The sequence below is a fragment of the Alosa pseudoharengus genome, unplaced genomic scaffold (genome assembly GCF_046254945.1).
Source record: "Alosa pseudoharengus isolate Yale_2024_CS ecotype anadromous, Long Island Sound unplaced genomic scaffold, YU_APseudo_1.1 YU_APseudo_1.1_scf_17, whole genome shotgun sequence".
NCBI classification, from domain to species: Eukaryota; Metazoa; Chordata; class Actinopteri; order Clupeiformes; family Clupeidae; genus Alosa; species Alosa pseudoharengus.
In genome coordinates, this window is record NW_027468640.1 from 24,026,245 (window position 1) to 24,046,713 (window position 20,469).

Sequence of the window (20,469 nt, forward strand, 5' to 3'; positions counted from 1 at the left end):
ATATCAGAATACCCCCCTCCACCACCCCCCAAAGTTGCTGCGTTGATACTTTGTCACTTGTCTGTATGGCCGTACCAATAAGTTAGCCCAGCATGCTTGGTCTTGAAATTTTCGTAAGAATCCATAGATGTGAAATATTTACATTGTTTTATTGCCAAAATATTGAGTAGTTGTACACGCCAGTGCAAACAAAACAGATACATAAGAAAAGAAGCGAAGTGAAAACGTATTTTCCGCGGAAATCCAGGTATTTCAGTTTGACGTCCATTATTGTCGCTGGATTCACGGTACTCTGCGTGTTCACGAGGCTCTTCTGATTCCATCGATTCCAAGACTGGGCCCCGCCAAGCAAAAAAACAAGAGCTGAGGATCCTGTGTCTGAGGAAGAGGAGCCGGTGGCCGAGACCAGTGGGACAAGAAGAGGAAAGGGTGCTGCAAGAAGCAGGGGGAGAGGCAGAGGAAGAGGGAGAGGCCAAGGCAGGGGAAGAGGGTGCTCCCGCAGCAGACAGGAGAGCGGAGACGCAGAACCATGGCTTAGGACGGACATCCAGGACACCATACCACCACAGCCCACGTTTCGCCCTATGAGGACTCCTGGCCCCCAGCGTATCTCTGCACAGTACACAATATTAGAACTATTTCAGTTGTTCATAACACGCTCCATTTTGTTGACCGTGGTTGCCAACACAAATACATTTGTATTGCATTGAATATGAATCATTTGATGTTTCGTTTGCCAGGGTATTGTTATTTTTTTATTTTTTGCACTGCATTTCATTTTTTACCTTTTATATTTATAATATTTACTATTTTTTTTACCTTTGTTTCATTTTATAATACAAATGTTCACTGCATTACCTTGTTTGTCCTTTTTTCATGGAAATCTCAAAGGCGTAGGAGCAAAAATAAGAGTTTCTGGTCAGATAATGCTTCTCTGGACTCATGGCACAGCCACTGCAAAGCACTCCAGGTACAAGCAACATGACACAGAGTGTAACCTTTCATTTGACACCGGGGTTCTTTTATAGGAAGAGTTTTTTTGTCAGTATGTGTTTTGGGTAACCAAAGGTCCTTTTGGAGTCTCCAAAGCAAAACGCATGTGTATGCCCACACAAATATGGGTCCCACACAGTCATACTTCATCCTATAGGGATCTACTTTGAGATACAGATTCACAAGACCTGGTAGTGGGCCTCAGTGGTGTTTTCAAGGCAATACAAGTGACCAAGAGGGCAGAATGTGGTCATTTCTAGAGATGTACATAACCGCCTATAAGAAAAACTATCATTCTACTAGGGCTGGGATAAACGATTATTTTTTAAACGATTAATCTAGCGATTATTTTTTCGATGCATCGATTAATCTAACGATTCATTTTTTCAGTCCGATTCGATTTCGATTCGATTATCGATTATCTCCCCATTAATTGACTAATAGCAACTTATACATGTTGATTTACATATCTGAATGAAAAAAATATGAATTCCTTAACATTGGAATATATGTTTATTGCTCTTAAGATTCCAAAATAAAATACTATACAAGTGCAAAGTTATGCATTCTTAGTCAGAGGTAGCATTCAGTTCAGTTCAGTAGGTCTAATTGAGTGCCTGTCACTTTAAGACGACGTTCGTGAGGGAATCCCTGCAATTAACATTAACAACATTAAAGGAATTATCCGGAGTAAAATGCACTTTAGATCGATTTCCGGATGATTGGGGGTACATACGTTGAGTTGACATCAAAATTATGTCATTCGGATGTGTTTTGAGAAAGTTCGATTGTACCGTTTTCAGTCACAACTCGTAGCCTGGAAGTGAGCGGGGCATTTCAATTGCGCCGCTACAAAACGCTATTTTTCATACCTCTTCTACAGTTCCAAACAACATAACACTACGAACTTTCCCCTCAAGGTGGCGGCAAAGATGGCAACATTTCTGTAAAGGTACTGGCTTGATGAAATTCATTCTGGACTCTCTATTCGACCACATAAAGACCTCGGGATACTTCAGTTTGGCTTTAGGGACCCTCTACTCACTACCACGTAAGTGTTATGTTGTTTGGAACTGTAGAAGAGGTACAAAAATAGCATTTTGTAGCGGCGCAATTGAAATGCCCCGCTCACTTCCAGGCTACGAGTTGTGACTGAAAACGGTACAATCGAACTTTCTCAAAACACATCCGAATGACATAATTTTGATGTCAACTCAACGTATGTACCCCCAATCATCCGGAAATTGATCTAAAGTGCATTTTACTCCGGATAATTCCTTTAAAACGCTGCTGATGTGTGAATGCAATTCATAACGTAGTTAGTTCAAATAACGGTTAGCCTACTTCTCCTTGGGACAATCACTTTTGAGTCTTGGAAAACACTTTTCCATTTACACTGGGATTTTGCAAACATTCAGAGTCAATAAAATGAGCCCTACATGAGTAACGAAATTGACAAGCAGATGTAAGTAAGCATGCTAAACTTGACATCCGAACAGTATTCTAACGTTAGCTTTGAGATACTGCTTGATTGCATAACTTAGCCTACATTGAGGAGACAGTTATGTTGTGATGAGACCTTAGCAGAGTTAACTTGACTGCAGCAGTTTTGAACAAATTTGCACAGCATGGTCATGATGCTAAGCGGATTTAATAGCAATTTAGCCAGCCGTGTTCTATGCATTGCTTCTACGTGGCAACAACAATCCTTCAACAATCGTGAATATTTTGTGTTAAATGCACATGCAGAGGAGGGGCATCGGGCTCGTTATGAGAGAGCGCGGGCGGGGCAGGGAAAGGCTGTGTGCGTAAAAAGTGCAGCTCAATGAAAGGATTTTATCTTATTTTTAATTTAAATAGTACAACATAGAACATCAATGTGTGACGACCGGTTTTGAGTTCGTGGCGCACCACCACCGATTAGTCAACGTATGGGAAACACTGAAGGTGTAAAATTCAAAATATTTGTCAGCACGCGTTTTGGGTCTGACAAATCGACGCGCATATTTTGCGTCGACGTATTTTTTGCGTCGAAGTAATCGATTACGTCGACGCGTTGTCCCAGCCCTACATTCTACCCTTTGCCACTCTCTGATAGTTCATCACACAGTCAATCTATTGGTACCAAAAAATTCTACAAGGCCTTAGCTTTCCAAAGAGGTCAGGCACTTGATTGTAAGTCAAAGTATGTGGCAATAGGGGCCATTGTAAGTAGGCGGTGTGCAATTTCGAGGAAAAACTCAAAATAGGGGGGTAAATGCTATGGGTTTTAATATGTTGTGGTAACAGGTTGGTGGAGAGGAAATCTGCGGTGTTGTTGTGACAAACTAAGATGGCAGGCACAGTGCCGTTTTTCCTGCCAGACGGTCAAAATTCTATCTTTGTTACGTAACCGCTACAGGGAACACCTGGGCAGAAAAAAGAAATGTACTCCAACAATCGAAGTACCTGTTTACATGGGTGGATTTTTCGATCGATCCGTCAGAACAAAGTACATCACCTCTCTCGATCCAATTGAAAATCTGATCGGTCTGAATCCGATCGGTTGACGTGTTTGCATGAGGCATTTTTATTCCGATTGAGTCATTATTCCGTTTGTAATCAGATCTGACTTTTAATAATGATAAAAAAACATGACAGTGTGTTTTAGGGCTGTCACTTTTTATTCGATATTCGAATATGCATTCGAACGTGATGTGCATATGTATTATGCATTCATGACGTGAAATATCTGTAGTCGAACTATAAATATTCGGTTTTTAGTGCCATGTGTAGCGCATTTTTACAGTCTATGATTAGTTTGTTTTTTATTTTATTGTTTGCCATCTCATCCAGTAGCGGGTGCTCTAAACGTATTGCCCATAGCCCAAACGTATTGCCCATGGCCCATGACCAAATCAAGCCAATAATAGCCAATAGGCAGTAGCCACAATAATAATGGAGCCAGAGCCCTCAATAGCCACCCTGTTTCGAAAATGGAAGACAATGCAGAACGGCCAGCCTGAGTGGAAAATTATGTCCCCAACCCATCTAAAAAGTGGTGTCTGGAAATACTTTGGGTTCTACACCGTAGATGGTAAAGTAACCGTTAAAGATAATGTAGTTTGCCGACTCTGCAAAAAACAGTTTATTTACGCATCCACGACATCCAATCTTTGCGCTCACCTGTCGAGTTACCATCCTGAGGCAGAGTCAGCGGCACAGTAGGCGGCCAGAGCATTGCCAGGCATCCAACATCGTATGATTGCATTCTTTCCGTAAATCCTCAAATTATGTCTGGGGTCTGCTATTTACTTAGGCTGCACGCAAAGCACAGGTATTTATTTGGGGCAGGCTTGTATTCGAGGCAGGCCTTTATTTCTTACATTGTGTGTTTTATTGTGAGACATGCGTTTCGTTTGGAGTGGCATACCAGGCTATCAAAAGCAGATTTTCGTTTTGGGATTTAATTTACTTTTGGACTGTTATTATATAGCTAAATGTTGCGACTGATGGGCACTTAAATCTAGGGGGTATTTGATGGTTCACTGTTAAGTTTCGCTCCAAAACATGTGTTCTTCACCGCGGGAACATAGTCAATAAAAAGAGAGCAGCACTTAAGAGAGCCGAACAATATTAAGAAATTAATTAGGATAGGCTACCGGGCTTACTCCTGCTGATGTAAGATGTCACGTTATTGTTTGTGCCGTGCTGTTCCAATTCTATTTTTTTCCCATTCTTAATGGCACTATACTGTAACGTCGGTGCCTTCCGGAATGAGTGCTACTCTCCCAGAATGCAACGTGTGTGAATGCTGGATTGTGTAATGTCGGTTTTAGTGTGTGTAATTGTGTTTTCCTTGTCATGTATGTGTTAGCTTGTGTAGTCTTTCTTTAGGTTGTAACTCATGTGTTTATCCTGTGTATTGTACAGTGTTGTATAAAGTACTAGAAAGCAATACTTGAGTAAAAGTACAAGTTGTTACGGCCAGTAGGCCAGAGGTACTGGTTGGACCCCAAAGTAGGACACAAGCAAAAATGGTAACGGGTTAAACTGTAATTTAATGTTCAGTGAAAAACAAGAACCGCTTCAAGCAACAGCAGGCAATGGCAGAGCACAATTGAAAGTCAATGAGTGAGCACAACACACAAGGTCCAGGGCAAACAATCCAAAAACAGTAATCCAAAATCGTGGTCAGAGATCAGTCCAAAGTTCAGTAACAAGGTTCAGTCCAAAAAGGTCAGTAGAGCAGCAGTAACATCCAGATGACATAGCAAGATAACTCCGCACTGAAGGATTCCAAGAGCCCAGCCTAAATACTGTGCCTGATTAAGTAATCAGACACAGGTGTGCTGAGCAGCAGAGCAGGGAGACAGGAGATGCAGTAGGTCAGCAGCAAAACATGGCATGGAGTTGACCACCTGGGAATGGAGCACCTAAAAGTGCCGCCAGCCAGGTAGGTACAGGAAAACCTGGCTCAGGATCTGGAAGGTCCTGGACGATTCGTGACACAAGTATCGTACTAGAAAAAGACTTGGGTAGAAGTGAAAGTAGAATATTACTTAAGTAAAAGCCTTAAAGTATCAGACATATACTGTACTTAAGCATCAAAAGTAATTTTCTGATATTTAATGTACTTAAGTATTTGAAGTAAAAGTAAAAAGTAAAAAGCAAGCAGGTTTTTTTTATTGAACTTTTATTGTGAACTTTATTTTGGCTTTCTTATAGTAAAGCATAAAGCATATTCAGGGTTCCCATATCTTCTTAATCTCAAAATCACATTCTTTTCTAGGACTTTTCAGGCACAATTCTCTTAAGTTCAAAGAACAAACAGCATATTTTTAGAGCTGACATCAAAGAAAAAAACAGAAACAGAAATGTCACTTTTGTATGAACTTCAGGTAAAAATGAAAAATAAATAACTTATTTCTTTAAAAAAAAAATGACCTGCTGGTAGGGAGAACATTTTGGTCATGTGGTATGAGTATTTCTAGGGCTTACTCACCAGGTCACCGTCTCACTCTCACACACACACACATGCCACCTATGTCCAGCAGCTACTAATATGCCAGTCATTAGTTGAAACTGAAAAGGTGTATGTTCATCTTCAAAAGAAGCTGGTTTTCAAAGTTGCAGGAATTCAGTGCCTGGGAGTTTCAGGCCCAAGACCGGCCCACGTTTTCCATAGTGGTGGAAATTGGATAAATGAAGCTTACTATCCTGTAGTTTTTATTAGTACCATGGTTCAACAAATGTGTAAAGGTTATATAATTTACTTCAACTGAGAAGTTAACAAAAATATTACAGACTAATGTATCATGTACTGTTACTTGATGCAACTATTCTGTGAAGTTTGTTTTGTGTTGTTCTGAGTTGTTTTTAAGTGTCTTATTTTAAAATAAATGTTTAGTCAAAATACACAGTATACAATTCAGTGCAAGAGCCTCAGAGGACCTATGAAGTTTGCCTACAAAGAAAGCTGCCATCTTTGCCTGTATAAGGAATCTCTTGTGATTTCTTTCTATGAAATGACATGGGGATTTTGAATTACCGCACCTGTTAAAACTTCTGGGACGAAGAAGTCTAAAATGCAAACACACTTTTGTCCTCTGCTTTTGATTGGGTACTGTGATCGGTATGTAAAGACAGCGAACTTTGATTTTTGCTACCCCAGAGCTAACTTGCAGTGCAACTTGCCTTAGGTAATTAGCTTCGATTAACACCTGGATCTCCTTACTGTATATGGGCAAAGATGGCAGCTTTGGGTACTTTTTATAGGGATGTCTATGTATTGGGATTTTTACAGATTGTGTTACAATTATTTCAATTAACATCTATATACAGTACATATTGAGTAAAACATAAAGTCTTTATTCCACACTTGTAATTAATAGAATCAATTCTGAATTATCATACCAGCTAAAAAAACCCATATGATTCTGCCATGTATCAGCTACATTTGGCAAATGACCAGCCATGTTTGCCTGTGGGAACAACATATAATGCAGTATATAAAGTGCATATCAAGTTTAAAAACAGTAATAAGATTGCTTGATATAGTTTTGCAGAATGCGCAAGAGATTATAATTACATGCCTGTGCGTGATATAGCAGTGAAAGTAAGTACTGTCCTCTCTTGCCCTTAGATTGTGAAGAGGATGTGTCCAGTAAAGAAACTCTCTGGGAGAAGTCCAGACCCCCCCCCCCCCCCGGCTGGCCTCCAGCCCCACCTCATCCCCCAGCCCCAGCTGCACATCTGTATCCCCGGTGAAGATTCGGCTGTCTACGTGGGACGAGAAGGCGGTCATCACCACCGCCCAGTTTAGTTTCAGCTGAATGCTGCCCACGTTCTGGAACGCCATGCAGAAAAGCTCAAACCGGAAGACGCCAGGCACCTGGCAGGTGAACTTGCCGGTCTGTGTGCTATAGTGGCCCTGACGCGGGTAAAGCAGAGGACTCTGCTGTTGAAGTGGATGGGTCTCCCAAGGCTGACGGAGAAAGCAGAGCAAGGTTGTTGGGGCCTGGGGGGACCCTTTAAAGATGAACTGAACTGGAATTTGAAGTAAAGGTGATATAACAGATGTATTTTATTTCTTCTCATTGGTACAATGATTAAAATGGCTGAATTTATTAAAAGGGATAAAATTGTACGTTGAAAGTGGTGTTGTTGTTACACGGGCGCCGCCATGTTGGATTTCAACAATCGGCTATGTCACTGGCATGGTAAGCTACTCTGCACTAGCACTAGCAGCCATAGCAGATAATGAGTCTGAGGCTAGCTGACATGGCTGAGGAAACTAACATTAGGCCTAGCTAAGTTACATATTGGCCATAAGTCATTTATCATAGGCTAGCCTAAATCACAAAATCTCATACAAAATGAAACCAAACTAGTGAAACAAAGGCGAACACTTTAACAGAGGAAATTAATTGGGCATGAATCATACTGAACGCTTTTTTGTCAATGAGCAGAAACACACACGACATTCAAACTATTGATAAGATGTGCACTATGGAAACTGGTCTGTAACTTTGGACGAATAAATGCCATTGACTTGCCATATCCTGACTTACAGGAATTATCCGGAGTAAAATGCACTTTAGATCGATTTCCGGATGATTGGGGGTACATACGTTGAGTTGACATCAAAATTATGTCATCCGGATGTGTTTTGAGAAAGTTCGATTGTACCGTTTTCAGTCACAACTCGTAGCCTGGAAGTGAGCGGGGCATTTCAATTGCGCCGCTACAAAACGCTATTTTTGTACCTCTTCTACAGTTCCAAACAACATAACACTTACGTGGTAGTGAGTAGAGGGTCCCTAAAGCCAAACTGAAGTATCCCGAGGTCTTTATGTGGTCGAATAGAGAGTCCAGAATGAATTTCATCAAGCCAGTACCTTTACAGAAATGTTGCCATCTTTGCCGCCATAAGCAATAAGACTCCTACGGACTTTCCCCTCAAGGTGGCGGCAAAGATGGCAACATTCCCGGAAAGGTACTGGCTTGATGAAATTCATTCTGGACTCTCTATTCGACCACATAAAGACCTCGGGATACTTCGGTTTGGCTTTAGGGAACCAAAAACTATGGTTCCCAGAACGTTTTGGAAACCATAAATTGTTAGCTGGGATTCCGGCTTTTGCGCATAAGCCTCTTGTTCTGATATAACGACTATAGAATATAATCTAATACAACAATACAATATAACGACTTCAGTTATTTGCTGTTTACATCGGAATGGACGTCCACAGTGTTATGGACCCATTTGTCTGCAACGTAACGTAGCCTACAACATTTTTTTTTAGAAATACAGGAACAACTTACTATGCTGACGAATGCGCAACATGCGAGAATTTCCCCAAACTCTCAGATGCACATCTTTTCAGTACTCATTTCCAACTTTTCACGCTGATGGTGCTCAAAATGCAACACAACCGTGTTCAAAGCAGGATCTATCTATCGAGATCCTATAACAATGTATGGTTGGGGGAGGCATAGAAAAGTTGGAGAACCTGGAGAAACAATATTGGTGGTTGCAGGGTAGATTTGAAGTGAAATGGGTCGCGATGGTCTGTCATTTTTAAAAAGTGGGTCCCCAGAAAAAAAGTTTGGGAAACACTGCTTTAGATAACACAATCAAAGCTCAGGCCACCTATTCTAATTGTTGTTCCTTACGTAGCCACTAGGGTAGATTGTGATATAGTCCCATTTAGAATGCCATGATCAAGCGATTTTATATACTCATATAGAACTTCACAGGTCTATGTGTGGCCATCCACTGAAAACTGTTTTGTTTACCTTGAAGTGGAAATGGCTTAATGTAAACTGTGGAGTAAGTCATATTGTCTTACAGTCAAAAAAGTGTGTTAAACTATCATTAGGTTGGCAAACATTGGAAAATTCCTTATTCGCAATAGCTGATCATGGGATTAGTAGTTCCTTCGATTGGAAATTAAATTAATACATATTGTATACATATGTATAATATAATGTATTTTTGTTGTTTTTCTATTAGTTTTTGTTTTGCACAAAATTAAATGTTGCACGATCACGATTTACACCATAGCTGGTCAGCCTGGCCAGGCCTAAAAAACTTATACAGATTTTTCCAAACATCAAATGGGGAAATTAATGGGGAACTTACATCCAGTACCTGACCCCTTAGGGAAGTAGGTGGTGACTGTTGAGTTCTATACTCATTGGTTAAGCTGGTTGGCCTGCTCACTTCAGTAAATATGCCCAAATGTCCCTCAATTTAAGTACTGTCACCTAAATTCCTTAGTTTTTTTAGGCATTTGTTCCATCGCCTCTTCTTCCTCCTCCTCCTCAGTAAACTATTCACAGTCTCTAGTTCTAACTCTCAATTCTACCTGGTTATCCTCATCTTCATCACTAGTGCCTATATGCCTGAAGAGTGTTCAGGGATCTCCTCTATCATGCTCATTCGCTTGCTCTTCTATTCACCTTTCGGTTGCCATAAAATGAGCTAACTGTGATACCCTGAAGGGCAATATATGGTTGTACTGTCATAATGTACATACCTGTACATGATAACATCTCTTTTTGCAGTGTATATTAGCATCTTCCTTTTTGAAACTACATTTTCAATACTACACAGAATTCCCATTGACCAAATGTTATACCCTAATCTGGCAACGTTGGGGGATACATACATTTCAAAGTTACTAAACTAACTCCACAAACACAGTTAGGCTTTTTTTTCTTATTCAAAATATATTTAGACAATAGTCATAATCAGGGCTTTGAACCGATTTTTTTCCCCAATCGGTTCGTTCCGAACAGAAACGGAATTATAACGTTTCCGGTTATGAGTTCCACCAATAAATTGACGTTCCCGAACCGGTTAGAACAAAAAAATACTGTTCCCGGAACGGTTAATTTCGTTCCTTTCAGCTGTTTAATGCTATAAAATTATGTCACATCTTTCTCATCCACTTTAACCAAATGTAATAATATTACAACCATTATTAAATAATAATAATTATATTATTAATAATAATAATAATTAAATAGGCCTACAATTATTTCAAATGTGTAGTTTATTGTTAAAAGAGAAAATTTCCACACAAACGTAACGACATTATTAAGACACGTGGTTATGCCACTCAAACAACAAATTCCAACTGTCGGGGGTAAAGGCCATCCAGTAGGCCTACTCATACCGTAACAAGCCATCTGTGCATTAGGCAAACAGAGGTGTTGGCGCCATTTAGACAAATGTTCGCTAGTCCATCATTAACGTGGAGTCGACAAATATAGCTATTGATATTGTGTTTGGAATGAGCGTTTTAATTAACGATGGATCGTAATTTACCTCTTATTTAAGATGTGGAGTGGAGACTTTGTAATCCACCGCTCTCTCTCCATTCAGTCAGCGAATGTCTGATGTGATGTCACACAGGAAGTGAACCTCAGCCGTCATGGTAACGTGCGCAGGAAAATAATTACTTTTTTTTTTAGTTAATTAGGCAACGAAAACTTTGAAACGAAATAAAACCGGTATTAACCGGTTACCATTATTTTTAAATAAGTGTTCCTGTTCCAGAACATAAAAAATAATAACGTTTCCGGTTTCGTTTCTGTTCCCTGTAAAATACAAAAAGTTCCCGGTTTTCGTTTTCGTTCCTTGAACCGGTTCAAAGCCGGATCCGGCCCGCGGGTGATAAGGGGAGAATATATTTTTTATTTTATTTTTATTTAATTTTCGGTGGAATCCGTCAGTTGGTCTGTTGCTGCTGCTAGCCTCATCTGCAGCAGCGCCGGTAGTGCTGACGGTAGACTAGTTGCTAGCCTATTGAGATGTTATCAAACTTGTTACAGAGTATTATGATAGTGTTCTGTTATGAAAGACGCAGCAACTGTAACACAAAGTGTAAATTAAGTAGCCTATCGTAGCCTACCAGCATTTTTTCCTCTCCAGTGTGCAATAAGAAAGTAGAATAGGCTACAGTGCAAGTTGACCGATGATTCATCTCCCATGTCGCATCTCGTTGGCCTTGGTAGGCCACTAAGCAAATCTGCAACCTATGAGCCCAGCTGCCAGCTATTGGAGGAGGCCTAAACATCTCGTATATGAGCCTGTCTGGGTTATTTTGTTTCGATATTATATATAAAACACAGTCATTGTAGCCTACCATTCAGGGAATACGCATTTAAAAGAGAGACAGATTATGGAGTGATATGATGTATGACTCAGAAATGACATTGGGCAATGAGACTAGTTAAAACTTCTACAAGCTTAATAACATCCACAGCGGAAAAAAGTAGGTAAAAATAGTCGGAAAACTTAGATGTGTAAGGCAAGCAAGTTTGGCGGTTGTTACTAAAAATGTGAACATGCACGTTGCAGTGTTGTGTGGTGGACTTTCGGAATTAATAGAGTCGGCGTTTGTCCGATGGCCTGCTATAAAATGAATTGCGCTGTCTGTCTGAAAAAGACGCGCTCTCTTCCCATGCAGTCAAAATTAATGGGAGTCTTCAGAGCAGGCTTGTCATAGTGTCACCCTGACATGACAGTGCGTAAAGTAGCCTATAATGTTATTTGTTATTTTATTAAGGATTTCTTTCTTTTTGCAAAAAAATAAAGTACAATAGGCATTAATTAGTAGGCTAAATAGCAGCATGTTGAAATTATGTGCCAAATTGCATTTTTATTACAATAATAAAATTGTAGGCTACAGGCCGATTTATTTGCGTTTTATTTGGAGACTGTTTTGCGAGACAGAGACCGAGTTTGCTGCTGATATTCTGGGGATAGGCTACAATATATAGCCAATGTAGGACTTTAGCCTTTTAATATATTTGCTGCATTGGATCAGTCTTTCTAGAACAGGCAAGAGCTTTCTAGCCTCACGTCAGCAGCGCCGCATCACCCATATACATTAAAACAACCAGCGGATGGCGGGCGGATGAGGTTTTGAAAATTGGTCAAAAAACGTTGGTGCGGATGGATGGCGGATGGATGATGAGTTTTGCTATGCAGTTACGGTTGAAATAATAGCCCATCCGCGCATCTCTACCGTGTACCGGGCATGGCTATTCAATTTCCGTCATAGGCTGATAGTTTCGATTGTAGATGCACTCTTTAAAGTTAATAGCAGCCTCCTTACATTCCTTACATTCATTTCACATTCTTACAACAACATAGCTGGTCACAACATCAATACACAGCCTTAGTATCAGGACTACACTGCAATGCAACATAGCCTACATCTCTCTTTAGATATACAGGAACAGCTTAGCAGACATCCCAACCTGCAAAAAGTAATTTCAGGGAGGTATCCCAAAAGGAATTATTTTAGCCTATAGGTATACTTAGATACTGAAATACAGATGAATGTTTGTTCAATAATGTCTAGTCAGTACACCAAATAAGGAAGGCCTATAGATTGAAATTGTGATAATAAATGATGTAGATTTTGGTAGTTTGGTCTTTTCATGTAGCCTTGGCAACTAGCCATTTAGTATAGGCCTGAATAATATGCATATGAAATGACACTTCAAATAACCTCGACATGTCTTTTGCAATCATTTAACCTGCCATGGGCAATAAGTCACTGTTACAAACAGAGCAGCATGCAACTACAGTAGGCCTATCATTGTTTTTTACTCTTATGAGACAAGGCCTACACGTTCGTGTAGTCTGATGTGAAATGGGTCTTAAATGTTAATTTTTTTGGGGGCACTCTGACTCTGCCATGACGCGCCTGTTCCTAGATACACTGAACTGATTAATTTTGGGATAAAAGACATAAAAGCCCGACTACATTGAAAACTGATTGGTTGATTTAGCAAAACATGGCAATCAGGATGCGTCTTGCTTCAGGCACACGCGCACCACCCCTCCCTCTCGCTCTCTCTCCTCTCTGTCGTGTGCGCGCTAATCTTGCGTGCACGCTTTTGCTTGCTCACTCTAGATTCCGGGAGATTTTATCTAATTTGCGGGCATCAAGGAGCGCTATCGATATGTGTGAGACTCCCGGAGGGGGGGGGGGGGGGGGTGGATTGATAACAAAACCCAAGCTTGATCTGTGTGGCTATGCAGTAAAAGTGGTAGCCTCTGAGCATGATGATGAGCCCAAAATTAGCGAGGAGGCCATGAGGGACAAGTACAGAGGATAAAAGAGTTAACAGTATGAATTAAAATTATTTAATGTAAGAAAGATCAGTATGACAGCAGTATCTACATGATCAACCCATATGCCTTGTTTGCTCAGAAGTGAGTGTAGTAGCCTACATCACCAAACGCCAATATGATAGCCTACCCACGCTGAATAACTGGTAAACATTAGTTCAATATGCCTCTTTGTAGCAGAGTGGAATACATTTAAAATGCTTTATTTCTTTCTGTTTTTGTTAACTTATCAACCTATCCTCGTGGAATTGTGGAATATTTTTGTTAACTTCTCAGTTTAAGTAAATTATTTTTTAAATTTCAATTTAATTGTACTTATAGAGCGCCAAAACATTACACATGTCTCATGGCGCTTTACAGAGTGTTAGACAATCAGAGAAAAGAAAAGAAAAGAAGGCCCATGGGTATCAGGGGCGAGGAAAAACTCCATAGAAATGGAGATACATATAGGAAGAAACGTCGAGCAGATCCACGACTCAAGGGCCTGACCCATCTGCCTAGGGTCAGATACAGGACAGTATACATGACAAATGCATAAGTTAGTCAGGCGTAGAGAATAGGACATGGTGTTTGAAGCCACCGGTATCCGGTACATATCCGGTATGATAATCCTAATTTAGTGTCAGAAAGTTAAAATAGTCCAGCGTAGGAAATGGAATTGTCCAGGGGATTAGGAGTTGTCATAGGGCAAGTGGTGGGTCGGCAGTACGGGCCAGGAATCCGGGCAGAGTTGTTGAATTATTATATAACCTTTACACATTTGTTGAACCATGGTACTCAGGGCCGGAGTGGGGCCACTTTTCAGCCCGGGAGTTTCAGGCCCAAGACCGGCCCACATTTTCCATAGTGGTGGAAATTGGATAAATGAAGCAACATTTCAGCTCTTACTATCCTGTAGTTTTTATTAGTACCATGGTTCAACAAATGTGTAAAGGTTATATTAATTCACTTCAACTGAGAAGTTAACAAAAAATATTCCACTATTCCACAAGTTAACAAAAACAGAAAGAAAGAAAGACAGAAAGAAAGAAAGCCTTTGAAATGTAGCCTATCCCACGCTTCCACAAAGAGGCATATTGAACTAATGTTTAGGCTACATGTTTTTTGCATGGGTAGGCTATATTGTTGTTTGGTGATTTAGCCTACTCCTTTACTACACCCTCTTTTAAGCAAACAAGGCATATAGGTTTCTTACATTAAATAACTTTAATTTATCCTCTCTACTTGTCCCTGTAGTCATGGCCTCCTTATCACTAATTTCGGGCTCATCATTTTCAGTGGTCGACTGGTTGATCTGCTGCTCAGAGGCTAATTTTTACCGCATAGGCCTACACAGATCAAACTTCAGTTTTGTTATTAATATTTGCATACTGCAAAGTCTATGAATCGGATACAAAAGGCTAATATTTTAAGAAATGTAATATGTTGCTTGCAAATAGCTTGACAACGTTACAAACGTCCAATATTAGCCCAATAACTGCTAATAATCATTGCCTATAGCTATCTCTCTTTACCAGTTGCCACTTTTGTCTGTAGGCCTAATCTAGAAGCTTGGCACATTTAGCAGCATCTACCTGGCCGTTTCAGTCACTCCTGGCCTCTTTCTACCATCCATCCTTCCTGACGCTTATGGCTACTGTAGGGCCGGCCCGGCTATCCGTATCTGAGAAAACTTTTTTGGAAAAGACGGGCTATATGGACCCAACCAACTCTCTTTGGGAGGGGAGAACTCCCTCACACGGTAGGCTACAACCCATGCAGAGGCAACGGTGCCATGCACAGAATGCGGAACGTGTAGCCTACTTTAAGAGAAGTTAGACTAACGTGACAAATGTCAATATTTTTTTCGTCGACCGGCCCAAAAGTGAAGCGGCCCACCGGGAATTCTCCCGATTCTCCCGATTACCCACCCCGGGCCTGATGGTACTGTACTAATAAAAACTAGTAAGAACTGAACTGTTGCTTAATTTATCTAATTTCCACCACCATGGAAAAAGTGGGCTGGTCTTGGGCCTGAAACTCCCGGGCTGAAAAGTGGCCCCACTCCGGCCCTGATTAAATCACTGGAAGGTATATATGAGGAAGAACTTGAACGGGAATCCGTCTTTGCTGTTCACATGGACTTATGTCAATGAAGTGCCATAGGTAGGCTTCAACGCACCCCCTAACAGAAATTGGTTTCAACATACTGTTGAGAAAGTTGTTGCCTCATTATTGAATGACGAAAAATGAGTTGCATTGTCTATTTGTCTAGACATTTGCTACAACAACTGCCACATATTTGCAAGGAATATCTCTGTTTGTTCCCTTGTGGTAAGATCTTTTGATTGTTGTAGCAATTGACATTGGTCTATGTAACTGCAGTCCCAAAGCTAACTTTAGTTGAGTAGGCTGCTAGGCTGCATCTATCTATAAAGCAAGAAGTCTGTGTGTCCTAATGTCTGTGGCACGCATATCTCGCTGACCGTTTGTCAGACTGACCTAAGATTTCGTATGTGGCTCGTGTGTGGCACAAAGGTGTGCAATCTCGATTTTGAAGATTTTTGAATGCATATTTCAAAATATACTTATTTACGTAGGACGTTTATAGCTGCACTGCACTGCACTGTTTCCAAGGGGACCCGTTTCAGGGGAGCTCCACCCCCACTTTTTATTTATTTATTTTTTATTACATATAAAAATCACCATACAAATTATAACAAATAGGGGTACAAGAATTCAACACAAAGAGGACATAAAATCAGAACATATACATATAGTAATAACAAGAGCAAATTTATCGTAAAGACAACATTTATATTAATGTCTGCATTTTCATAAAAAAAAATAACATTCTGAAGAGTAATATTGCACAACCACACAGCACTACACATATTTTCTAATTCTATCCAAAAAAACCTTGAGTAGATACATTCGTAACATAAATGACAAACAGATTCAAGCGCACAACCACAGAAAACACACATGTCAGATATATCATCTCTGCAGAGAGTCGGTGGGGTAAAATAAGTGGATTATTTTAAAATAAATTTCTTTGACTTTGTTGTTTAGAACATATTTATTGTAATTAGACCTAACCCTATCCCATTGAATATTGCCAAAGATGCCCCCCAATAACTTTTACAACGAGGTGTGACAGGGTGAAGTATTATCTGTCTTAACCATTTATTGTTACATTTTCTATTTTTTATGTTAATACCATTCAGTAAAATATCTGTCTGTAGAGTTAATTGCTCATGAGTTCTAGAACCCAGCAATCTCAAAAAACCATCAGGCAGTGCAGCAAAGACTATACTGTATTCTCTGGGATGTATTGGGATAGCAAATATGTTTAAAAATTAATTGTCAGATATTAATCTATAATCAGATCAGATCAAATCAGATATTGGCCATTTACATTGATTAATTGAGAAATAAAAATAATGTTGTTGTTTACCCCACTTTTTATTAAATATTGATTTATTTTTATATTTGACAAGTTTGTTGTTCCATATTAAGTGTTTATGTGGTGAGAAGTTATGCTTGTAGGTGAGAAGCCAACATAAAAGTGCCTGCCTATGAAAATTGGACAGTTTAATAGGAAGTTTGTTAATATCAAAATTACACTGGAGCAAAAATTCTATTCCACCAACTTCCTGGAAAATAAGATTTGGAATTAAATACCATAACTTGTTTTTGTTTTTAACGTAATCCTTAATCCAGCTCACTTTGAAAATGATATTTGAAGAGTGAAAGTCTAGAACATTTAGGCCTCCCTGATCATATGAGTTGCCCATGACCCGTTTATTTAAGTAGTGAGGTTTGTTCCTCCATATACATTTTTATAAGGTAGAGTCTATCTCTTTAGACACAGAATTAGGTACATCCAACACTCTAGCGGGATAAACTAAGCGAGACAAGCCTTCAGTTTTGGAGAGGAGTATGCGACCTTTGATAGATAAGTCTCGCATTAGCCATAAATTGAACCTATTTTTCATTTTGGGGATGAGGAAGTGGAAGTTACACTGCATTCTTTCTAACTGATTTTTGCAAATGACTATACCTAAATATGTAACTTTGTCTGTAACTGGAATACCTTCAAATTCAGTTATAGATACATCATCTTTTAGAGGGAAAAGAGCACATTTCTTAAGATTTAGATGTAAGCCAGATATATTTGAAAACTCCTTAAGACACTCAATCACCTTCTTGATCTGCATTTCATCTTTGAGAAAGATAGCCGTGTCATCAGCTAGCTGACAACATTTTATTTCTCTTCCCAGTATGTTAATACCCTGGAAAGAGTCATTATATAAATGTAGAGTCAATATTTGCATAACTAAGATAAATTTGAGTAGCAGAAGAAGTGTAGTGGTCTGCATTAGCATGGTAAACGGAGATTGAGGGGCCGTCCACACGGAGACGCTTTTTGGGTTAAACGCAGAGGTTTTGCTTCGTCTTGGCCGAGCGTCCAAACGAATCCTGTAAACGCACTGCCCGAAACCGCACTTTTTTGAAACCTGGTCCCAGAGTGGAAAAATCTGAAACCGTAGCCCTTTTGAATTCGTTTGGACAGCGAAACCGCACATCCTACTTGTGTATCGATGATGTCATCGCCACACCTCAGCTACCCTGGACTTGACACTTATAGTATTGTCTAACAATACTAGTTTTCATACATGACATTAGGCCTACCTACGATTACACTCCGTAGGATAAATATCACAACTGATGCTGCGCAGCGCCGATAGCTTATGACTTGGTGGACTGAACACTGTTTTTTCTCTCTATGGCTCTGGGCTAGCCCATCTACTTAGACATTGTCAGCTAATTTCCCCTCCCCAACATAATCGAAGAAAAAGTGGGCTTATTTCCTTATTTCTATGAATGGAAGAAGAATAAGCAGGCTGTAATGTCGTAGCCTACATTAATTAGTAGGCCTATAGGCTACTAAATTCACCAGCACCAGCTACAGGAAATTCCATTCATAATGGTGTTGGCTGTAATCGAAAAAATCAAAGCAACATTGAATCATCAATTCTTGCTGCCAGCTTCTGTCTTGCATAGGCTGCAGCATTAAAAAGACGATTAAAAACTCCTTCGCCCTCTGGCTGCTCTGACATGGTGCTAATTACAAAGTTAACAGTTAACAGGTGCTATGTGATTTGATGATTTGAACAACAACACGCTCTTCTCCCGCCTAAAGTGGGATGCGGGCCTAATTTGCATAGCAATACAGATATCTCTAACGTCATTTCGCCTAGTCAAAACTCTAATTCAAGATATCTATAATTACATTTTGACTAGGCAGAATGAAAGTTATAGATGTCTCCAATTTCAGATATCTCTAATCAAAACTCATTCAAGATATCTATAACTTGATAATAGATATCTACAATCAAATTATGACTATCCCTAACTCCAGTTTGAGATATCTACAACGTCATTTTGACTAGTCAAAATTCCATTTACAGATATCTACAATGTCATTTCGCCTAGTCAAAACTTAATTCAAGATATCTGAAAAGGAACATGTAGATATCTTGAATTGAAGTGAATTAAAGATATCTTCAACTGGAGTTATGACTAGTCAGAATCAAATTGTAGATATCTCTAACTGGAATTACAGATATCTACAATTCAATTGCAGATATCCGTAATTCACATAGTGGATATCTGCAACTGAATTGTAGATATCCGTAATGATAAACCCCATAGAAATGAATGGCAAATGTGGCGTCATTTGTCCTAGGAAGAATGTCTTTGTGGATATCTGAAATGACGATTATGGATAGGAAGAATTCAGTTGCGGATATCTAAAATGTTCGTTTTGACTAGGCAAAACTGAATTACAGATATCTGCAATACATATCCAGTCTAGCGGAAAAATGTTAAAATCGCTTGCCATAGGACAGCTCCCCTTAAGAGCATCTTAAGAGCAGTGCACGCGCGTTCACGCTACGAGCATGTTCGGAAAACAGTCGGAAAAACCAAACGAACGATCGTAAGATGAATCGTAGAAAACCCTCTTAAGAGCGTGTCTCCGTCGTTATCGGGGAAGTGGGCCCTGGTTTCCTTGCAGTAGCCATTTTGTCGTAGCCTATTCTGTCTGTTTGTATAGCCTACAGCGCAAGCTTTGGTCAATTGTAAAGAATCTGTATCATCTGTAAAGAAACAGTGCCACCTATAGGCCTGGGATATGAAGTAACGTGTTGAGTCGTGTTGAGATGGATCCGTTTGGACGCAAATATTCTTGATACGGTTCCAGGGAACACGGAGGAAAAAAAGATCGGTGTGGACTAGGCCTTAGCATGCTAGGAGATTTAGCTTATTCACATGCTGCATTACTATGTAATTCAGGGATGTCTTTTTATGTTGCTTATACTCATTTGATATGAGATACTTACCAGGCGCGCGGGAACCTATTTTTGACCAGGGGTGCTAAATAACAAAAGTAATGGATGTCCGACGATTTCTCCCCTCCTGGAGATGTTTCGGATTTTGACTGCTAAATACGTCATTTTAGCGCGGTGTGCGGGTGATAGAGAGAAGTTTTAGATAAATTCCTGGGCAGCCACCTCGCCCACCCTAACCCCACAGAAGCGCACTTGACATCATTAGCCTATTTTAGTATAGCTAAGGAAAATTACTTTTCTGATCGTCAAAACCACACCAGAGATGTTTTGCTTTAAATATAGGCTAATAATCAGGCTGCAATGATCTCGCAAATAATTTCTGAATAGCCTAAAGTGTGTCGTCTCCACAGCAAGTGTCCTAATAAATTCTATCTTAGCGACTAGGATAGTGAAATGATTTCACTAGCTATACATTTATTAATTTTGCAAAACTGTAAAACACAA